This window comes from Danio rerio, chromosome 7 (genome assembly GCF_049306965.1).
Source record: "Danio rerio strain Tuebingen ecotype United States chromosome 7, GRCz12tu, whole genome shotgun sequence".
In the NCBI taxonomy this organism is placed as follows: Eukaryota; Metazoa; Chordata; class Actinopteri; order Cypriniformes; family Danionidae; genus Danio; species Danio rerio.
This window is the reverse complement of record NC_133182.1, coordinates 29,808,042-29,816,348: the sequence shown is the minus strand read 5'-3', so window position 1 is coordinate 29,816,348 and position 8,307 is coordinate 29,808,042.

Here is an 8,307-nt window from a genome sequence, read left to right as displayed (position 1 = left end):
CTAAAATAAAGCTAAAATAAATATTAAATCATATTATAAATGTAAATCTACTTGTTTTAATACTTGTTCAAACACTTATATAAATGTTTAATTCCGTACTTCTGCAGTATAATGCTGCGTCGCTAATACTTTCTTATTGGTTGTATTCTCTTTCTCAACCACTTGAGGGCGGCAAATATCATGGTATCTGAACAGAACTGATAGTCCACATTACTTCATGATCTCAGTGGGAGTAGTCTACTTGAAGAGTTTTATTTCTTTTTGTATGTATATTTAAAGTATAAGGAATTGAAGTCAGAAATGAATTAGAGTAAAGATGTGTGGATGGGATGTAATAACATAATAATTTGAATCTACTGAATTTAGTATTGAAAACATGGTATTTTCCTTTCATTTTCCTTATGTTAGAGGACGTGTGTTTTTCAGGAAACAATTTTAATTAAATATAATATATTTCAAAATGTTTGTTTAAATTATGAAGCTCGGCCTGGTTTTGATCTAACTTGTAATGGGTGTTGTTATGTATGTATCATCAAATATTCATTTATAGATTGCACATACTTCTGAATTAAATCAGCCACACACAGGTTAACATTTTACCACCACTCTTTACTTCTCTTGTGTTTATAAACTCCGTAACATTACAAAACTTCCCACCATGCCACCTGTTTCCATGCCAACTTGTCTTACTCTTACCTAAACACAACATATTTAAACATTTAACTAGTAAACACCACATTCTCCAGCTTGCTTTAAAGTTACTGCACTATGAACATCAAAACAGCACTTTGTTTTTATCAGTTCAAGAATTCAACTAATGACAAAGTCTGTAAATTTTTTTGGTAATCTTCATTCCTTTTTGGGCTTCTCATATGAGGCATTTTGTTCACACTCTGTTGTAGACACAGGTCTAACTGATCCCTCTAGCAGTTTCTTTTGATTTGTGTCCCCAGAACAGCCGGCATCTTCTGCTTTTTTGTTACCCTGGCTGTCTTCTGTTTCTTTCTCCACATATCTCTTCACAAATGTTGTATTGCGGCTATATTGATCTCCAGTTGGTGATTCGACAGTTATTTGGTTTCCAGCTCTTCTGATTACTGTGTGAGGTGTTGCACTGAATGGTGTGGTAAATTTATCAGTCTTGTCCTGTCTGATCAAAACTCGATCTCCAACCTCTACACATGATTGTTGTGCTTTGCTGCGTTCATCTGCGTACAGTTCCACAACAACCAAAATTGAATGTTTCTAAGGAAAGGGCCCCAGCAGATCCACTGCTAAATCTTGCCACGGTCCATCAGGTAATGGTAAAGGTCGTAGTGGCTCTGGAGCATTAGGACGAGAGACAATTTGACAGCCATGACATGATTTACAGTGTTTCTCAGCAGCTCTGTCCATGCCAGGCCACCATACTTTGGTTCTGAGATGCTGCTTCGTTCCAACTATACCTAGATGTCCCTCATGGACAAGTGCTAGTGCTCGTGCTTGTAATGCTTTTGGAAGTACAATACGTGTTCCACGTAAAACCAGATAGCCTATTGTGCACAGCTCATTAGCTATGGCTGCATAAGACATACACTTCTCAAAGTGTCCACTTTCCATTGCTCCTTGCACTTCTGTCAGTTCTGCATCTTTTTCTGAAGCCTCTTCCACCTCCCTTGTGGTTAGGGCTTTTGGAGTGGCACTAATGGCTACAAATCTCACATACTCATCTGAGTCATGTGAGGGTTTTTCTCTCATTGCTGTGCTCCCCAATATTTTCTCTTCCTGAAACATAGACAATCTTAAAGTCATATGGTTGGAGACGTAAACGCACCGCTCTATGCGGGCACATGGCTTAGAACGTGGACCATATATTGACTCTAACGGTTTATGGTCTGTGAGCAAGTCAAACTGTCTCCCATAGATATACGGGTGAAGCCTTTCACAAGCCCATACAAGAGCGAGGGCCTCCCTCTCTGGCTGGGAGTACCATCTCTCACAATCTGATAAACTTCTGCTGATGTAGCACACTGGCACCATTTGACCCTTTTGACACTGTGTTAGTACTGCCCCCACCCCTACAGGGCTCGCATCAGCTATAACCTGGGTTGGTGCGTCTTTGTCAAAGTATGCCAAAGTCCCTGCTTTTGCAAGTTCCTCCTTTAGAGCATTAAATGCCCTTTTCTGTTCATGTCCAAAGACAAATTCTGTTTCCTTTCTGGTAAGATGTCTTAATGGCTCCGCCAGTGTTGCAAATTGTGGAATAAATCTGCTACTGTAACTGACAAGTCCGAGAAAACTTCTAATTTTAGAGACGTTTTGTGGTTCTCGGGCTTCCACTACAGCCCTGACTCTTTCTTCAGTGGGCCCAATCCCTTTCTGTGTCAGCAGGATTCCCATGAAGTTTAAGCGATCTATGCAAAACTGACATTTTTCCGGATTTAAAGTCAGTCCGCATTCTCTTATGCGCTTCAAGACGGCATGTAGGCGTTGGCTTTGTTTTTTGGTCCAGAGCATGCACAATTATATCATCAGAGATGTTTTCAACTCCCTCTATTCCAGTAAGTGCAGCAGCTATCTCATGTTGATATTGCTCACTTGCAGATGATACTCCAAAAATGAGACGCTTATATCTGTACACTCCATTATAAACTGCAAAAGTTGTGATCTGGCGAGATTCTGGTGTCAGCTCTAACTGATGGTAACCCCATTTCAGATCCAATTTGCTGAAAACCATTGATCCATTCATACTTTGTAGAAGTTCATCTACTGTAGGAATAGGGTATCGTTCTCTGATGATTGCTCGATTGGCCTGCCGCATGTCAAGACAAAGTCTGATTTCAGAATTAGCTTTTGGCACAATTGCAACAGGATTAACCCATGGGGGGGTCCATTCACTTCTTCTATAATGTCCATCTCTAAGAGTTCTTTTATTTTATCCTCCACAGGACCTCTCAGATTAAATGGTATTCTTCTTAAGGGTTGGGCTACTGGCTGGACTGTTTGATCTATGTACAGACAGATTTGCTTAGTTTTCAGCTTACCAACTCCCTGAAACACTTCTAGGTATTGGGACTGGAGTGATTGTTTAAGGTCTGTTACCGCTGCAATATCTGTCCCAATTTTGAGTACTCCATGGCTGTATCTCTCCCTAGCAGAGGTTCACCAGTCCTTTCTATAACAATAAACTCAGCATGTACCATCCGACTGCCTATTGTTACATCACATTTAAATGCTCCCTTTACCGGCAAAGGCTGATCAGATGAGTAAGAGAACAAATTTTTCTTTGTATCTGGGATGTACGAATGACATTTAATTCTCTCTGGTTTCAGTTACTCCCATGTTTTCTCATCTATAATATTGCTGGAAGCACCTGAGTCTACCAGCATCCTCAGATGAACATTTCCCAAGCAGACATTCAGTCTATCTGTATCCTTGCCATCATTTTGAATGACAAATGCATATTCAGTCTGTCCCTCCACTTGATTAACTCTCTGTTTTACAGTTTTGGTTTTGCACATTTTTGAAAAATGATCTCGTCCCCTGCACTTATGGCATATTTGACCTCGAGCAGGACATTTTAAATCTTTTCCAAAAAGATCTGTGTTTCCACATCTATAACACTGGTTATTCAACTTACTGCTTTCTGCTTGGTGTTTTCCCTTTGTATATTTCCTCCTTTTTTCCAGACTCGATTCACAGTTTCTGTAGTGTTATCAGATTTTGATGCATCACTCACTGATGACGCAGACATCTGTTCCTCAATTCGTTCACAGAGATCAGCAACTTCCAACGCGCGATCAAGATTGAGATTCGGTCCTCCCTCCAACAATTTACGCTGCACATATGTTGATGAGCCTCTGCCTACGATGGCATCCTGAAGCTGATTATTCAGGTCATCTGCAAATGCACAGTCTCTCGCCGCTTGTCTAAGACGTGTTGTAAACTGCTGAACAGTCTCGCTGGAGTTTTGAGAAAGTTTATAAAAGGACTGCCGTGCGTATGTAGTATTTACTCGTGGCACAAAGTATGCATTTAAGGCTGCAACTGCCGGATTAAAGTTATCGCCATTTCCCGTATTTGGCAGTGTGGAGAAAATATCTTGGACATCAGGTCCCGCATGATGCAAAAGAAGTGCTCTGCGTCGTTGACACCTTCTTCTATAATAAGTCCTTTTCCATCTGCATAAAGTTCAAATGATGTTAGCCATCTTGTCCATCTTGGCCCAAAAGTCGCAGGATCTTTGTAGCACTCAAATGCAGAAATACCTTACTTTTCCATCACATGTGTGCTCACCATATCCCGGCTGCATCCTCGTCGCCAATGTTATGTATGTGCTTCTTATCATCAAATGTTCATTTAAAGGTCACACATACTTCTGAATTAAATCAGCCACACGCAGGTTAACATTTTACCACCACTCTTTACTTCTCTTGTGTGTATAAACTCCGTAACATTACAAAACTTCCCATCATGCCACCTGTTTCCCGTCTTAAAGACACAGATGCAATTATAGTACATGACAGGTAGGGCTGTAACGATACACCAAACCCACGATTCGGTTCGTATCACAATTTTTGACCCACGATTCGATTCGTATCATGATTTTTTATTTTTTTATTTTTTGGGGGTTGGGAAAAAAAGATTTGTAAAACTTTTTTTATTAAATGACATTTAAAAAATTTATATAAACTGAACATCAAAGAACAATATTAACTATGCAAATTATTAACAATATAAATAGCCATGTATAAAATAAATAAATAAATAGCCAAAGCTATATCACTTCTGTTTTCTTTGTAACAAAATACTGTCGAAAAACCAAACAGAACTAAACTCCATTGTGTAGATGGTTCAAGCATGTTGAAAATTATTTTTCAATTAAGTTCTCTTACATAGAAAAAGTAAATTAAATAGCTAGGGATGCTCATTTCGTTAATTTTTCTAACCGACAACCGCCGCTCATTAATCATTTAATAACGGTTAACTGGTCAGATTACTATTAATTTTATATTAAACAAATTGACGTGTCTATTTTTTGTCTGAAAACATTAAATATTGCATTTTAAAATACTGATTTATTTTTATATGCCAGCATATTAAAAACAGAACAGAACAACAGAGCATTGTCACGCACCTGCAGTGTTTAGCACAGAAGAGCAGAATAATCTAAATAAAATGAATAAAATAAATAGGACTGCCCTAAATTATTTTCACTTCAATAATTAATTTATATTACAAAACGAAAATACTGACTGATTCTTTTTCATAACCGGCAGGCTGTTTTTTTCCAATCATGTTTTTTCTTCCGTCAAATAAAAATAGCTGACTTCCTCAAACTGCCCGTTTTACGGAAAATATGCATTTATTGGCAAATGTGTCTGTAGGCACGGGTATTCCGTTATCGTCCCGCAAATTAAGTATACCTTGCAGTTGAACAAGGGGCCAAAAATAAGGCGCATCTCACTGCCTTTATGTTGACAAAGAAAAAAGAAGAAGCGCGGTCCTCTTATGAAACGACTGAATTAGCTGGGTATCGATTGTGCAAAAGTGTTGCTGTCTGTGTTGTTACAATTGTAATATTTATGACTATTGTAATATTCAAGATTTGTACATTCATACAGCTCTGGATAACTTAAAACAGCGATTAGACCTTCAGAGCGGCATTAATGCGTCCTGAAGTAAAGCGTAACGGCTATAAACACCAGCAAGATAGAGTGATTATATGCAGAGCCATATACCTTTATCTCTAAATAAAGTATAACTGTAGAAACGTTTTGAGCAGAATAATCTAAATAAAATTATTCAGTGAAACTGTGTTCATCTTAACTGAAAGCTTCGTCGTGTTTCCTGACCTCACGCATCGCGCACCTGTCAGTCAGCACTCCCAAAGGTTCAAACAGAAAGCGCACAGCACGGTTACAGAAAAGTGCCTGTGCTGCAAACCACAAGTCAAGGAAACATTAAACAAATAAACAACTTATTTCTCTCAAGAATACCAAACACGTTTGATTTAAGGGAGTTGAAAATTCTTCAGAAACACCATCATGTCAACATTGCAGTGAAAAAACGTGACAACTTTCCTTACTCTGCGGAGTCGGGGCATCTGGTAAACGCCCATCTGCGCAGCCACATTACCAGTGTGAGCAAAGCATGGTAGCGGTGAAAATCCGGCTGCTTTGACAGCATTGGCAATGTTTCTGCCATTGTCTGTTGTCAAGAGGGGTTAAGTTGGTTTTGTTTTTGATATTCCTGACACATTCAGAAGGTCCCTTACTAAGAGCTCCGTGCGAGCTCTCCCGCGGCTAAACGCTTATTGCGAGGGCTTAAACGGAGCAGTGCTCGAAATGTCGAACGAAAAAAGGGTTTCCTCACGTTCTTCTTCAACTACCTCAACTTTTGCAGGCACGCGTGACGTTATTGGAAAGGTATACACGAGGTGTGTCGCGATTCTCCCTTATCACACCGCGACACAGGATCGTAGATCTGAGTTTCGCGATTTCGATTTCATATCGCGTATCGTTACAGCCCTAGTAAATTGTAATTTATGTGTGAACTATCGCTTTTAAGGTTATTCTATCTAGAGCACAGGTGTCAAACTCAGTTCCAAAAGGGCCGCAGCTCTGCACAGTTTAGTTCCAACACTAATTAAACACACCTGATCAAATTAATTGAGTCCTTCAGGCTTGTTTGAAACCTACAGGTAAGTGTGTTGGAGCAGGGTTGGAACTAAACTGTGCAGGGCTTCGGCCCTCCAGGAATTGAGTTTGACACCCTTGATCTAGAGGATTAGAACAAAAAATAACAACATTGTGCCGCTGAAAAATAACGTATAAGAAAGAATTACATCTTATTACACAGACAGATGTTTGAACATTATATTTTTATGAATAAATTAATGGTTAGGATGCTCACATTGCTTGAGCTGAACACCAGACAATTGCATCCATTATGTGGCCAATAGGCTATGAACAGCTAGTGTTTTTCAGCCAATGAAAAAGTGTTTCAGCTAGTGTAGACAGCTAGTGTTTTTCAGCCTTTTTTATTGCATAACAAGAACAATAGCATACAAAAATGAGGAATACAATACTTATATTTTTTTCACATCAAAGGAACAAATCAGTAGAGCAGGGGTCACCAATCTCGGTCCTGGGGTGCCGGTGTCCCTGCAGGGTTTAGCTCCCACTTGCCTCAAAACACCTGCCTGGATGTTTCAAGTGTACCTAAGACCTTGATTAGCTTGTTCAGGTGTGTTTGATTAGGGTTGGAGCTAACATCTGCAGGACACCGGCCCTCCAGGAACAAGTTTGCAGACCACTGCAGTAGAGAATAAAAAACAAACAAAATAAATCAATTCACAAAATGTGCACATAGATGTCTCAAAAATTGTAACAACTTGTTTCATTGGATAAATTAGATGTATTAGTTTATATGTCACTTCTTTAACTTTATTGGTGAGACAGTATTTACTAGGTAAGTTTTTAAAAAAAAATTCCACTTAATTTGCTCAAATAAGGAATTTTAAAAAGATTTGCATTTAGGCAACAATGTAGTTCTGCAAAACCTTTTAATGTAACAGTTATTCAATTTATTGTCTATAATTTTCACACCATTGATACTTAACTGATTACTAAGTAAAAGATTTGATTCAGTGAATAAATTACCGAATAAGAGCTGAACAAGTCCACTAGAAATTGCATCAAATACTATTGCAAATTCTTTAGCAGTTATGGGGATCTTGTAATTGAAATAAATTCACAATAATTAAAAGTTGTCTATTATTTTTGAATAACTGTATCATCAATATAATATCATTATTTTGTTTATTAAAAAAAGCATTTTAAGGTCAAAATTATTAGCCCCTTTAGGCTATATTTTTCAATAGTTTACAGAATAAACCATAGTTGTACAATAAAAATAAACAGCGGGGCTAATAATTCTGACTTTAACAGTTTATACTAAACGTGACGAAACTTCTGTTTTTGCTAATAATGTTCTTCTTTTAATTGACAAATCTCTCATTAACCATAAGTTTAATGTTTGTTTTGTTTTCTTAATAATTGGTGTAAAATTCAGTTTACTTCTCTCTTTTTGATCTTTACAAATTTTTTTGACCCAAATATTTTACCATCTCCTTTACTGGAATACCATATATATTAGTATCATTGCATATTTTCAGAGAGAACACCACACATTTTTTAATATTTAAACATAAACCAGATGCAGATGAAAAAAGATTGAGGCAATCAATAGCAGTTTTAATTTTAATTTCATTATTTAGAAAAATGTAAGTGTTGTCAGTTAACTGAGAACCTTTTACTTCTGTCT